Below are 14,728 nucleotides of genomic sequence, written 5' to 3'. Positions count from 1 at the left end.
GGAGGTCATGTGTGTGTATTAAGAAAGAACACTGTATTGTTCTTCCTCATTCCTGTCTTGTGGGTAGCAGGGAACCTGGGGCATGTTCCTTCCCACATGCCATCTTTATAGCCGTGGATTTTTGCTCCCTAGACAACTTCTTACCCCTCTGGAATGTAGACTCTCTCTTAAATCAGTTTCAGTTTCTGTAAAACAAAACTCTTACCTGAATTGTTTGACATAATTGTTAAAAAGGGGAGGAATTTCTATACAGATTTTAGTATTTATCCCTGTAGTACAATTAACTATATTAATTTTTCCATTGTCTTGTGTTTAGTTCACTTTGAAGAAGTACCTGAAACTTGCATGACAATGTTTATAACTGTAATATAATAATTTTTTTTTTTTCTTTTTGTCATCTGATAAGCACAGAAACTCATAGCATTAAGAGAACTGTTGCACCAGATGCACTGTTCTGAAGAATGAAGTGAGGGAGTGCTGGGTGAAGCAAACACAAAGTGTCCTTGCTTCACGAACTGCTGTTTAGCATTGAAACACTGCAATTATTTTTAACTTTTTGTTTTGGAAGGAGACAAGCGAGTGTTACTGAACTTGACCAGAGGTACAAGTTTATAAAAACTGCATTATACTGTGTGTAAATATTCAGAACAAGTTACTTGTTTAACTTTTTACTCAAGCCACATCTAAATTTCTTGCTGCAACACTGCCACAGAATGATCTGTACAGACTGTTCTGTCAAGGAATGGATATGATTATGGAAACTTGTGTGTGAATTAAAGTACAGGATTCTTCCAGAAGAAAATCATTGCAGGAGGTTTATTTTGTCTGTGTTTTTGTTTGTTTGTTTGTTTGTTTTGATTTGTTTTAATTGGCTTTTTGGCCTCTGAGAATGATTTAAGTAAGCAACGTAACTGTTTGGAGCTGTAGTCCTCAGGTCTGTAAAAGCACTGTGGGCTTTTTCAGTTTTCTGGGTGTACTTGACTTTGGAACCCAGTGGTGACATTAGGTGTTCCAGAAAGCTTCTGCAGCACCTGGCTCTCACTTCTGCTGGCTAAGGAAGATAATACTGCTGCAATTCTCCTCGAATGTCACAACAGATTGTGAAGAAGTGGGAGGGCTGCAAAATCTTACAGAATTGTAGTAGTAGTAGTAATAATAATAATAATGTGTTTGCTAGAAAATCCAAATTCTCTTCCCTTGCCATTTTTTTGTCATAAGTGAACTTGCTTGGCTTAAAAGATATTTTTAGCATTACAACTCTTAAATATTCAGATATTGTCTCTTTTTAGCTATATAACTTCAGTTACAAGTCAGGGCTTCCACATTACGTTGTTTTCATGATGGTTTGGCAGTGGCTATCCTCTTTTGAAGCTCCAACACTTCAAAGAGCTGTATGGTTGTTTCCATTTGTGCTTGGGTGTCACAATTTCTCAGTGTTAAAAAAGGAAAAAAAAACCCAGCAACAGCACTCAGTAACATTTTGTGACTTAGCCACCATCTTCCTCCTTCTCTAGCCCGGTGTGTGGGTTCCCAGAGGTGTGGCTGAACCACCTGGCGAAGGCGCGCCGGGGCCAGGGCATGGCTCGGCTGCAGCCTTAGCCTTACCGTGTAAGGAGCACAGGATGAGGGCACAGTGTTCTCAGTCAGTAACTGGTATGTGGTTACTAAAATCCAGAGGGGTTCTTGTGCTGAATTCCACATCTTTCACTACTATTTTAACCATGCTGTTTAGTAACACAACTTACAGCTAGCAGCTGTTTAACTTGTGGAAATAACCTGAGTGCAAGGTTTGTGGCGGTTTTATTTTTCTTTTCCTCTTTCTGGATCAGAGATTTTGGGATATTGCAGTATGCTGTTAACTATTGGTCATATGTCGAGCTTGCGTAGATGATTACAAACTGGGATTTTAAAAAAGTAACTATTTAAGAATTAAATCAATGATCTCATGATAACATTGTAGCAATAGACTCACAGTTGTTGATCCTGGCTTTTCTGTAGAGGGTGTTCAGTGTAATGTGTATTGGCAGGATTCTCTAAGTTGGTATCCTCAAAATAAAAGCAAGCTGAAACTTCCCAGAGGCAGCTGAATTAGGCCTGTTCATGTGCTCTGCTAAATAAAATAATACAGTTGTTTCACAAAACAAGGGAGAGAGAGCTATAAAGGTAGCTTTACTGTGACTTTAAATTTGTCTTGAGAACTTTCCCAGAAATATGAATATAGTAATTATATGATTAAAAAATAAGGAAACTTTTTGGGTTGTGCACTTCCTCAGGCTATTAACCTAACCACTAATTAACCAACAGGAAATTCCAGACCTGAAAGTTTCATTATTGCTATACTGAACTGTGAAAATATAAGTGTGTTAATGAGGATTTCATTATAGCCATCTGTAACTTGTTTTTAAATTGTGTCAAGGCAGGAAAAACATAATATACCATCTGTTACCTAGCTATATCAAATTGACATGAAAAATATTGGAAAAAAAAATCTCCCAGTTTACAATCCTGGTTGTCTCTTATTTCTTATCTTTTATTCCTGTCAACCATTAATCCTATGTCAGTAATACCTACCAATGTGTAGCAACATGTCATTTACTCCTTACATGATGTATTTGGTTCACTTAGACATTTCTGTAACTTGTGCACCTGGGAGAGAGGAGATGCTGAATTCCCAAAATGATAATTTCTAGGTTATTAATGTCCCCTTAATTTTAGTGTCATGTTCTCTAAAGTATGTCTGAATCACCAAAACTCAGAAGTTGGAGATTGTCTTGCAATTTGCAGTTCTTTTTAGTTTTAAGTGAACAAAACTTATTCTCTGACCTAGTGAGCATGAATTGAAGGATTTTGCTCATCAGACACTGGGGGTTTTGCCACTTTAGCTTAACCCTTGTGTTCCTCTTTAGAGCTTATTAGTCACAAACTATCCCAAGTCCCTTGATTTCTGATTCTCTTTGACCTTAACAGTGAAGGAATTTGTCATGTATTATCTTGCACTTACCAAGAAATGTTATGGATTCTTGATTGTCAGATGTTTGTAGGTGTAATGCCAGTGGAGCCATAGTTAGAAGAAGGTGGTGGTCCCATGGAAAAAGTTACAGAACTTGCTCTTGGAGGGGTGGGACAGAGAATTGGCACAGAAGAAAATACTGAAACAGTTTTGGAATAGTGAGGCAGATCTTTTGCAGCTGTGACGAAATAATGACTCAGTAAGGTTAAAAAATGTGCTAGTGTTTGCGTATTACCTTTTGCGTAGTTGGATCTATCATGTTAAAATGAGGATAAAAGGTTGTAATTGAGGTAGAGAAGTGAAAGGGTTAGGCATCAATTTATCAAACTCGTGCTGTCAACAAGCAGCCCAAAATACAGGCTTGTCCTTTGGTCCACAGGTGTTTTTCTGAGTTGGCACTCTCTTCTTTGTTCCAAATTTGCGGAGCAGCAAGGACGGCTTTGTTGAGGCCTCTTAAGTACTACCTTATTCAGGTCAAATTTGGTGGCTGAATTTCACAATAAAAATCTGCTTCTCTCCAGACTCATGCAACAAGTGCAGTTAGAATAAAATGAGGAACTCTTTGATGTAGCAGTGTATCTACAATGTAAGTGTCTTCAGGCTGCAGAAAGAGAAAACAGTCTAAGGTCTGTGGTGACCAAATGTATGAGGAAAAGCCCGCTGGCACAGTCGTGCTTGTCCTACAAAAGGCTTCTCCTGATCTCTAACCCAAAGCTTTTTAGGAAACTAAACAAACATGGCATAAGACAGCAACCCTTGCATGCTTATATAATTTGCCCTATAATAAGAACAGTGATTTGGGAAAGGTTCTGCTGTGAAGGTGAGGGCATGCCACCTCAGAGTTCCATGGGGATTTCTGCTGGAACTCCTAGTTCAACATGTAACAATCTAGGAAAGCACCTAAGTAGTAAGGTAACACTGCTGACAGTAAAAATTATTCATTGCAATAAGAGGAGATATGACTCTGAAGACTTGCAGAAAGATTTTTCCAAAGGGGATAATAAAATGAGATTAAATTCTTGAGACAGACTTACTACAAATCAGTTTGTCATGTGCAGTAGCAAAGGAATAGAGAACAAAAGGGAAACCAGGATTTCACCAATGTATGACTCTCTAATGACAATTCAGTGCATGATGCACTGCATTCTGGGATGTAGTAAACAGAAGAAGGTTCAGAGAGGATCAAGACAGGTGGTCAAAGGTGAGATATGGCTTAAGGGACATGAGAGCTGAGGCCATGACACTGTGTTTTTACATTTACCTTTTAATCATGTGCCAATTTGTCATGTTCTAACTGTTCCAAGTAAGTGAAAAGAACATTCAATAGAATTGTCTGATGATGATACATGAAATCCTTAAACCAAATGTTAACTAATGGTAAAATAATTAAGTCCCACTTACTGTTGAGTGGTGATACAATCTAAAATCAACTTTCCTCATTGATGTGTGACTTGCATAAGAAAAAGACATTCTTGGTCTCCTTCCAAGCTATTTGAAAGCCTCTTGTCTATGCTCTCTTCTCCAATTCTTTTTGATTTAACAAAACTGTTTGGCTTTCCTTGGAGACTCGACTGTGTTGGTCCATGACAGATGAGATGTCAGCTCAGTGGGTACAAAGCAACTGAAGAAACAGAGTGTTTAATAAAGCAAGAATTTAATCTGGAAGAATGCCATCCTTACCCTGGTAATCTGTATTTCATGCTATTCTTGCTGCTTTCAGACTTTAGTTTCTCATGGATATTTTAAACAAATAATCATTACTATTTCAGGGTTAGATGAAATATCAGATAGTTTTTTAAAAAATGGTCTTTTGTTTATACAAATAGAGACAATAGGTTCAAAGAGTTCCCAGCTTCAAAGATATGTCCCTATTGGGGATTTTTAAAACCAGATAATTCTGAGAAGCTTTTCCATATGCACATTATTGATACACATCCATTGAGTTCTAGCAATGCATTGGGCTTTTGGAGTTGTGATTTGGGTTTGGGGTTTTTTATCCCTCCCCATTGCAAAGGTACTAAATGCACTGAGTAATTACAGAAAAATTAATATGAAAGTATTACAGATCTAAAAATGAATACTGGGAAAGTTTTGGTTTATTTTCCTCATTAGTACATACCGGTCTTAACTTTTTGGTCTTTGAAGCAATTCTATGGATTAAAGTGCATGAAAGATCTGTACTCAGATGTGACCTGTACAGGCACCTCTTTGGGAAGTGTTTTGTATTTATTCCTATAATGTCTTTGTATTTAGAAAAATATAATTCTTTTGCTTCTTTTAAATATACACACTAGAAATTATAAAATAAATTGCAGTTTATGGTGCATTCACATACGTTGCCTTTCATTGCTGATACTCCTCAGGTGATGTTTCAGTTTTAGGAAGTGTTGCTACACAATAATGCCAGGATTTGTAACTTAAGTAGAGTCTTTATGAAAGAATGAGAAACACTTTAAAATTCTGAACCAAATGCTAATAAAATTTTAAAATTCCATTCCTTTATATGCCTCTTTTTTTTTTTTTTTTTTTTTTTTTTTTTTTTTTTTTTTTTTTTTTTTTTTTTTTCCCCCAATACCCTGTGTATATCTCATCTTTTAAAACTCTTATAATTTTACCTTCCACAAGTATTCTGGGAACTTAGAAGACAAAATCACAAAAAGCCAAACCCCCAAAAAGCAAGTAATCTATGCTGAGTGATACTGGGGAAAAAAGTAAAAGTAACCTTTGTCAGATGAGGAAAAATGGCCAGCTACATACTTGTAGAAATGGAAAACCTTTGTCCTTTCAGATTATCTGAAATGTTGGACACTTGCTTGTTGTCAGTAGTATTAAATTCCGTTGGTCACTCCCTGAATGAAAGCCCTGTGATTTTTCAACAGTGATAAATTTACTGCTTAATCTATGAAAACCATAATGAGGATATTGGTAACTAGATAAACTATATGTAAAACAACCACAAGATAACAGCAGGACTAAAAAAAATCAGATGTTTCGTTACTGTGAGTATTAATTGTATATTTCTAGCTGTAGCCCTTAAACCCAGATAATAATTACTGCCTCCAAGTGAACTTCTCAGATATGGTGTCCCGTGTGGGACATGCCAGCTGCAGGCAATATGTTGGTGTTTTAGCCAACATTGATAGCTGTATGCACCAAACTTTTCCTAGGGGCAGTCTTGTCCTGCAAGCCTGGCTGCATCTGCACTATTGCCCTCTCCAGCTTATCAATTAAATGAAAGGATTTTTATTCTTTTATTGTTAACTGTTGAAGTTTGGTTCCAGAATGCATTTGACTTGGAACACAACTGATTCATCTAACGGTTTCATTCAACTTTACACACGTTTAGGCAAACCTGACTTAGATTTCTGTTTTGTCTGGCATTAGTGAGGGATGGATGCTGGTGACAGGACTTCTCAGGTAGGAAAGGTTCGATAAGGAACTGTCAGTAATGTTGGTTACTCAGCACACAGGCACTCACACAGATGTTTTCCTCTCACTGAAGCAGTACTCAAGCTGCTTTGAAACACACTGTGGCCTGATAGAGATCTAGAAGCAACATTTACCAATGATAGAAACCTGCAGGATGTTGCCACTGATGACAGCACTTGCCCCAAGAGTTTGTTGACAGCATTCCTTCCGAGTCCATGGGCAGACTCAGCGCAAGCAGCCCTCCCATGGCGGAATGCATTAGGGCTGACTTTGGGAATGGGTAACTGAATCAAGAATTGCTTTTAAGCTGCTTTTAAGCAGCTTCTGATTTTAATTGACAATGAGGTCAAGCTTCTGTAAATTATCCTACTTTAAACACTTCTGAGTTGCTTTTGGTTTTGTGATATCATAAATATTCTACTTGGCTTGAGAAATTGATTTATGAGAATCCTAAATTTCAATAATTTTGTAGGCAGCACTGATGATCAAATTAACTGGATGTAAATGGGTGTTTGCCTCTGTTGTCTATTCCATTAATCTCTAGAAAATGCTCACCTGAGGTGTTTAGTTGGATATCTCACAGGCAGAGAAATGGGGAAAGACTGAAAAGCATGGATGGAAGGACTAGTCCTAATTCTAAAAATTCCCATTAAACTTGTTCTGTGCAAATGAAAGGGGTGCGGAAAACAGGATTGGATTCTTTTTATGGTATAAAGCCACAGAAGACATAACAAAGCTACTTAATACTCTCTTTTGAATTGGCTGAAGTAGATATGTCAGGATTACAGGCTGTACAAATCTCTAGATGTACTCTGTAGGCTGTTTGGTCAGGTGGTGGGATTATAAATAGGTAGGCTTACTGATGTCAGCAGTAGCGGGAGGGAGCAACAGTGAGCTTGCCATGCACACACACACAGCCTCCCTCCTATCTCCATATGCTGCTGAAGGAAACTCACCTGATATTCATGGAGAACAACCACCTGTGCTATCTTGGAGGTAAGCAGAAAAGTAGTGTAATCAATTTTAGCTATTATTCTTCCTTCTCCCTGTTTAGAGGCTGAGTCGAATGGCTTCAAAGTAATACTTGTGTTGGCCTAACACCTGAGGACAAAAATATTTACTAATAATTATATACCTGCAGTAGCATATAAGTCCTTGCTCTTGTGGGGAACAAAGAATTCAGGTGTAGAGCAGTACAAAAATTGCCAGAACTTAAATATAGGCCCTTATGAAGAAAGAAGAACTAATGTTTTTTGGTGGTGGTTTTTTTTTTTTCCTCAGACAACATATGTAATAATTCTTCAAAAGTCAGAGATGGGATTTTAAAAGCCTAAGAGATGAGGGTGTCTAAAGACATTTATCCATGTTGATAGACTGCTGAATTTCCAGTGGTATATTCCTGGGTATAGAAGCTGTTGCCTATTTTATTTTAAGTTGATATTTAATGCTTAGAAGCTCAAATCAGGTTTTTGAGATTATTTTAAATAAGGAATGCTGTTATTTCATGCAGACTGTAAGGCTTTTCTGATTTCTTTGATTTGCATTCATCAGATTTTGATCTAAATTTTTGTTGGGGAAAGAAGCCCCACTAGTTTCTTGTAATACCTTGTAAAAGTTGATTCTTTTAGTGTTTAATATGGTAGAGTCCCTGCTGGGTGTTCCTTGTATGTTGTATACTGGTTTCATTTATCATGGGAAGCAATAAAATATTTTGTAGTACTTAAATAGACTAAATTCCCAAATAACTGCGCAATGCCAAGGTGGACTTCGCTTCCAGCAGCAAAGAAAGAATTTAAGAAAGTGTTCAGTTGAAGTTCTTGTAGAAGTCAGTATTCTTCTGGTGCTGTATCATCTGTTAGCATGTTAAAAACTCAGCAGTGAAGTATATTGGCTGTAAACTGGCCGTGGTAGAGAAAGATGGAAAGGATGCAGCGGTGAACATAGAAGTGAAGTATAGTAGTTAGAGCAGAGCTTTCATTAGGAAAGTTTCTTTACATTCCCCAGAGCAGTCTGCTGATGATTATAATCATTATTATATAAATAAGAATTTTTCCTACTTGATACTTAATGTTGAAGTCCTGTACTTTTTTACAGAAAGTGCAGAGGCTTTCTAATGGAAGTAGTTGGTCATCCAAAATAGCTTTGGACTTACCTTCATGCAGGGAGCCAGCTTTCTTCAAAGAAATACCTTTTTTTCTTCAGAGAAATCTTTCTTCCTTGCCTCTTGCCCATTGCAAGAATCCAGTGAGGAGTGGATCCAGGGGATTTTGAGTGTGCAGATATAAGCAGAGAAAGGGCATAATGACAGCTCTTGTGTGCAGATGGGGATGAGTTTGGAGGCAAAATAAGAGCATTCATTTGGGGCCCTGAGCTGCCAACCAATGAGCGAGGTAAAGTTAAAGTAGGACAAAGGGGAGGGAGCTCCTGCTGTCAGTGGCTGCAGAGGTGGCCTTGCAAACTGCTGGTCAGGTTTATGCTGTGCAGAGAGCTGGGATGGGACCTGTGGCTCTGCTTCATACCGCCCCTTGCCCCTCACAGAGTGCCTGAGATGAGGCTGGGGCTCCAGCAGCAGCACTGGCATTTGAGGAGGTAGTAACTGTGACCCTGTTCCTGAAGGTAAAAGGTTTTTCCCCTTTGCTTTCTGAGGAAGATGCAGGCAGGAGAGTGAGTGTTGGGGAGGCAGCTGTAAAGGATGAGCAGGAGAATCTGGTGGCAGGTGAGTACTCAAAGCATTTCTTAGCTTTGCAAGCAGTGTTAGCCCAAGATGCTCGGTGTTTCTGTTTGGGGAACTGTAGCTACAGTCCTCATATATTGGGAGAAACCTTTTTATTACCTTATTATTTAAACCTCTTTATTGCATCAGACTTTTCCAGATACTAACTGCCGACATGCTCTTCTTGAAATCTAGTAAAGAAAATGCTCACAACTCTTTTTTCTTCTCTTTCTTTCCTGTAATGAGCAAGGATGCCTTATTTGCTGACCTGGTTTTTTGTGTAGGAACTCTCTATAGATTAATCAGGTGTCTCATGGTTTCTGTGTATAAATGCATATAGATATACACAAGGATATTTATATTTTACCTTGTTCGGAGTAGGAAACTTTTTCTGCATCCCATTCCCTTCCAATACTTAATGTCATCTCTGTTCTTCATTTTAATCAATTCTCCTATTTCTGGGTTATGTGAATGTACAAAAGATTTTAAGTGTTACCAAACCCTAGGCAGATGAAGGATATAACTACTAAGAGAAAGTTTCTGGTGAATGAAGAACCTTCTAAAAGGGAGAAAGCTTGTTCTATTAAAAACACCTGCAGGAAAAATGAAAATAAATCACAGTGCTCTCTAAAGTTGCATTGCTATGCTTTCTCAGTTATTCTTCCTGTATCTGAATTTTCAGCCAGGAAGTGCTACTGTTGTAGTTGGACCCAGCCTTCTACAGCAGGTAAAAAGAGAGGGGTTGGATTTTGTCTTCCCTGTTGGTATAGAGCTTCTTAGCTGCTGTCCTGCAGCACTTTATCTGTTACCCACCTACATCTGCACCCCTGTGTATGTGAGGGAGGAGGGAAGGGTGTGTATTGGCCTCTTTCTGGGCTGCTGTGATGCTGAGTGGCTCTGCTCTGCTTTTCCTTACCTTTCCCAGCCTCTAAAACTGCCCAGTCTCTGCCTCCAGTGTTACTTCTAAAACACGATTTTGAACAGGAGAAAAAAGCAACAGCAGCAAAGCTCGAATAATTTACAATTCTTACTTCTACTGATGTTCAGAAGAGCAGCTGGAAAAGGCACGAGCAGAGCTAGGCGCTTCATCTGCAGGCTTTGAAAAGACAGTGCCTTACCTGCTTTCATGACTGGGGGTAATAACCAGAAGGACAGATTCAGGTTTTGTTCTGTTTAAGAGCCCTTAATTGAACTTTCTTACTAGTCATGGAAGAAAAACATCTGTACGAGCAACCTTTTTAGCAGTTCTTGATAAAGATTTGAGGGTTTATTTTTAGTGGAGGTAACATAGTTTGCTTGAGTTTTAAGTATTTGTTAGATTTATTAGTGTATCAAAGGTTAAGCTCCCCCTTTCAGATCAAGCTGCTCTTTGTTTTCTTTTCCTGTTTATTCAGCCAGTTATATATTACTCAATTACTGTTACAGATTTACTGCTTTCTCTTCCCTGCTCTCCTTCTTTTCTGTAAGGTTGTTTTCGGAACTGTAATATAATAAAGGCTAACTGAGCCATACAAGGTTTTAATAGTTTTGAACGCCATTCAGATTTTTTGTTCTTTCTTCTGGTGGCAAATCTAGGTCACTTTTTTGCATTTTTTACTTTGAGAAATGGTTGCAAAAATAGATATAAGTATACGCTTTCTGCAGAGGTGTGTCACACATGGATGTGCCAAGTTTGTGTTTGTATTTTGTGTTAGCCCTGTAGCCCTATTTACTTCAGAAGTCTAAGTTCTCAACATATTTAAAAATAATGTCATTGGAACTAATTTTTCACTTCATTTTATTTGTTAGTTTTTTTTGGGGGGTGGGGTTTGTTTTTTTTGTTTTTGTTTTTTGTTTTTTTTTTTTGGTTTTTTTTGTTGGTTTTTTTTTTGTTGTTGTTTTTTTGTTGTTGTTTATTTTGTTGGGTTTTTTTTTTTTTATTTGTGTGGTGGTGTTGTTTTTCTTGGAATAAAATAAGTACTTCTCTTGGCACAATGGAATGTGTTGTATGTAACAAAACTTTTGTATCAGAACACATTTCTATAATACCTCAATAATAATAATAAACTTTATACTAATTTAGAAGAGAAAGTATTTTTTCTTTTTTTTTAATCCTCTCTTGTCTGCTGGGATTCTGAGCTTTTGGCTCTCTTCCTAAGAGCAAAGTGTTTCTTATGCCTAGAGGGAAGCTAACTGTGTTTTGTTGGATGGTACAAGACAGCACTAAGTCAGCAGCTTTCTGTTCTCAGGATTTAGGTCTTTTATATGTTTTAAGTGAGCTTGAATAGATCATTGAGATATTAGTTATGATTCACCTTTGAAGGGAAATGAAATAATATTTTTTTCTGGAAAAGTTTTATATTTGTACTTTAATTAATTAAATTATGTGTTAATACCAGAGTTAGTGTCCCTTTAATGCTAAGAGGGGCACAGTTAAAAACATGTCCATAATACAGAATAGTGTTTATGTTGTCTCAGAATTGCCTCTTTTTCCTTGTAATGATAGAAAACATTTAATGAATTATGGCCAAATACAGTAGCTTCTGTTTTCAAGACTGTCACTGCCATGGGGATAGATAATCAGAGGGGGCAAGTGTCTGTTCCAAATGGTCTGGAGGGAACTGAAGGATTCATTTGCTGTTTTCTTGCTTTTAGTGTGAACCAGACATCCAGAGATTCCATTAAGCTTTCACCTTACTGTCATGGTTACTGTCCCAGTTCTCCAGTTCTGTGATTTATTTCTCTCTAGGATAAGACTTAAAAAAAAAAAAAAAAAAAAAAAAAAAAAAAAAAAAAATCTTCAGAGCAATGAGGCTAGCTAGGGGGTAAATCCACACATCCCATTGACTGGGGAAACTTTTTCTCTCACAATATCTTTAAAAACATGTCATGATTCCAGGGATGCCTCCTTTTCTTGATCTACTTTATTTATTGAAAAAGAGTGGAATTGCATTTTATGTTTTTTTGTTGCTTTCCTTATAGCAGAATAAAGGCATGAGAGAGACAATGTCTGCAGATGATTTGTTGTTTGCTGGAACTTCACTGAGTAAATCCATAGAGATAATCTTCAAAGATCACTTAATTTGTAATATTATCACCCACAGCATTACTACTGCCATGTCAGTTGATATATCAGTTGTACTATGAATTATCATGTTGGCAGAGCTATATACCCAGTGCCTTATTTTATGCCATATTATTTTTCTCTATTATTTTTAAAATACCAGTATTATTTACAATATTTGTATCCTTTCAGTCTTGAGAATCTGTATAGAGACGTGCTGTGTAAAATAACCTATTATCACAAAAGGTTTACAAATTGTTCATGTTTGTTCCTCTACCTGGAAATTGAAATTAAAGTGTGTTTCTGAACTTGGTTTGTTTTTCTTTTTTCTTTTTGGTACCCATTGAGCCACTGCTAGATTCAATGTCTGTACAATATGACCTGACATCCTTCCCCAGATAACTAAACGGATGAGTGTAGAATCTGAAAGATCATATTTCTCTCTGGAGCAGATACAGCAAATATTTTTCCTTTATATCATCCTACATGTATCATAAGCCTAGCTTGAAGGGATAACCTAAGAATGGACATTGTTTGACTCTCATTGATCCACACCTTGATCTTAACATCTAACTGGTGCTTTTATAGCAGAAATAAAGCGAGAGATTGTATATCAAACAGTGATATTGATGTTGAGATGAAAGCCCAGTATCAAGGCTGATAGTCATCTTACATAGAGACTCTGGGGCTGGCACAGCAAATATTTGGGCTGCTTAATGTTAAGGAAAAATATTAGAATGCTACCGTATGTCTAACTTAAAAGTAACCTTTTTTGTACCACTTAGTGGCACCCCAAATTTTGTATAGCAACCTATGTGCCTGCCAATAATTTAGTGAAGATGAATAGAATTTATTTTTAAAGTATTTTTTCATCTACACTTCTGCCTGAAATGTATGAGTGATTTTTTTGAGTGACCTGCCTTGACAACTTCAGTCATGTGCTGGACTATGGGGTGCAGATTAGATAGTAGTGCTGCAGTTGTCTCCAAGCTTTTTCCTAGCAAGTAATGTTTGATCTTTAAGACTTGCAGTGGTGATGCTGTGAAACCATTATCCACAAAGAGGGAACAGAATATACTCAATCTAGAAGACAAATTTGTTCTGTGAGTGTTTAAGATGAGTATTGGGCTGGGGATGCTTATAGGTGAAACTAGGAGCCTAAATATTTTGTATACCTGTTGGCCAAAATTGATGTATCATTGTTAAAAAACCCAAATCAGTGTTTTTAATATGGGCCTGAAGTCTTGTTCAGCTGTTCCTTGTTTGAGAGTATTAAGTGTGAGGTCTGCTTCTACGACATGGCAGCGAAACAGCATTATTGTAATAGTCAGGAGAGTATTATAATAATTGCTTGGGATGAGAGGGTGAAAACAAGAAAAGCTCTAGAAGAAGCTTTGTTACCATGGATGTTTTCCTCTCATGATGTGATTTTGGTAGAGTTAAATCCTTTTCTGACTCTGAAAGCAGTGCTGCTTGTAATTTTGGCAAATATAATTCTGTAAAGTTTGATTCAAAAAAAGCCAACAAACTGGTTGCTTTTTCAATAAGCCAGTGCTCTTCATAGTGCCCTAAGTCAAATTAACTAACTGAAGTGTATCTGTTGTGCTTAGGAAGCTTTTAATGTGCTATGTTTAATGAACTGTTCCAGTACCTGAGAGATGACTGAATTGCGAGATCCTTATGACCTTTCCTGTCCTAGGTGAATGCTATAGAAAATTTGAGAAAAGGTTCTGTTGTTGGAGGTTAGATTGAAAATAATTTTAGTGAGGGTGCTATCAAGCTGTCTTTGTATACTCTCATGTAATTGTGTTCCAAATAGGAAGTGCTGTAAACAGTAGTATTCCTTAATGCTGTAGCCTTTGATTGTAAATTAATCTAGCAGGTAGATTTCACTTTTTTTTTTTTTGGGGATGGGGGGAAGTGATTCTTGGAAGGGAGTGTTGGTGAAAACTGGAATACCCAGGTTACTGTACATTTGAGTATTTCTTATTCTTTTATAGTGCCTTTCTCTAGTTAAAAATATACTGCTTGTATTTTAACTTGATAGTTAAAAATATACTACTTGTAACTTCCTAACAGGATTTTTTGAAAATCAAATAAATAGATGTGTTATTTATTTACTGTGTCGGACCTTTATTTTGAAAAGGCTCCTATGCATCCAGATCACTGACACTGTTTTTTTTTTTCTTTGCAAACAGGAAAGTTGTTGAGATACAGCAATGACATTTTATTCTATTGAAGTGGGATCTGAAGCACATAAAATGTTGATCTTATGGTCTTGAATTTGATTTAAAGATGCCCTGTTTTTCTTAAATAAAATGTTAGCCTTTTATTTGCATTTGGCTGAAAGTATTCTTTAATACAGCAATTGTATTGTCACACAGACTGGCAGGAATTGCAGGTGGGACTTCAGAAATTTAAATTTCCAAGAGATAGAAATCGTTTCTCTGGGGAACAGTATAATCTCTACTAGATAAGAACCAGCTGGATGCCTTGGCATAAGCAGTGGGTTCCAGGTGCTCTGGTAACAAGG

At 37.1% G+C, this 14,728-nt stretch overlaps 1 protein-coding gene across 5 annotated transcripts in view; it reads left to right on the top strand.

The window, feature by feature from the left end:
- The window catches only part of COBLL1 (cordon-bleu WH2 repeat protein like 1), a 76,651-nt gene that overhangs the window by 24,511 nt on the left and 37,412 nt on the right, over window positions 1–14,728 (top strand). For 2 of the 5 annotated variants that reach the window (XM_040069557.2, XM_040069556.2), the window contains exon 1: window positions 8,908–9,155. The exons of the other annotated variants lie outside the window; for them this stretch is intronic. The gene's annotated coding sequence lies outside the window, so the exon portion shown is untranslated. Of the gene's footprint in view, window positions 1–8,907; window positions 9,156–14,728 lie in introns of those variants that run through there. 5 annotated transcript variants of the gene reach the window in all.

The sequence above is a fragment of the Hirundo rustica genome, chromosome 7, assembly GCF_015227805.2.
Source record: "Hirundo rustica isolate bHirRus1 chromosome 7, bHirRus1.pri.v3, whole genome shotgun sequence".
Taxonomy (NCBI): domain Eukaryota; kingdom Metazoa; phylum Chordata; class Aves; order Passeriformes; family Hirundinidae; genus Hirundo; species Hirundo rustica.
Note: the sequence above shows the minus strand (reverse complement) of the source record. Positions and strands in the feature narration are given on the sequence as shown.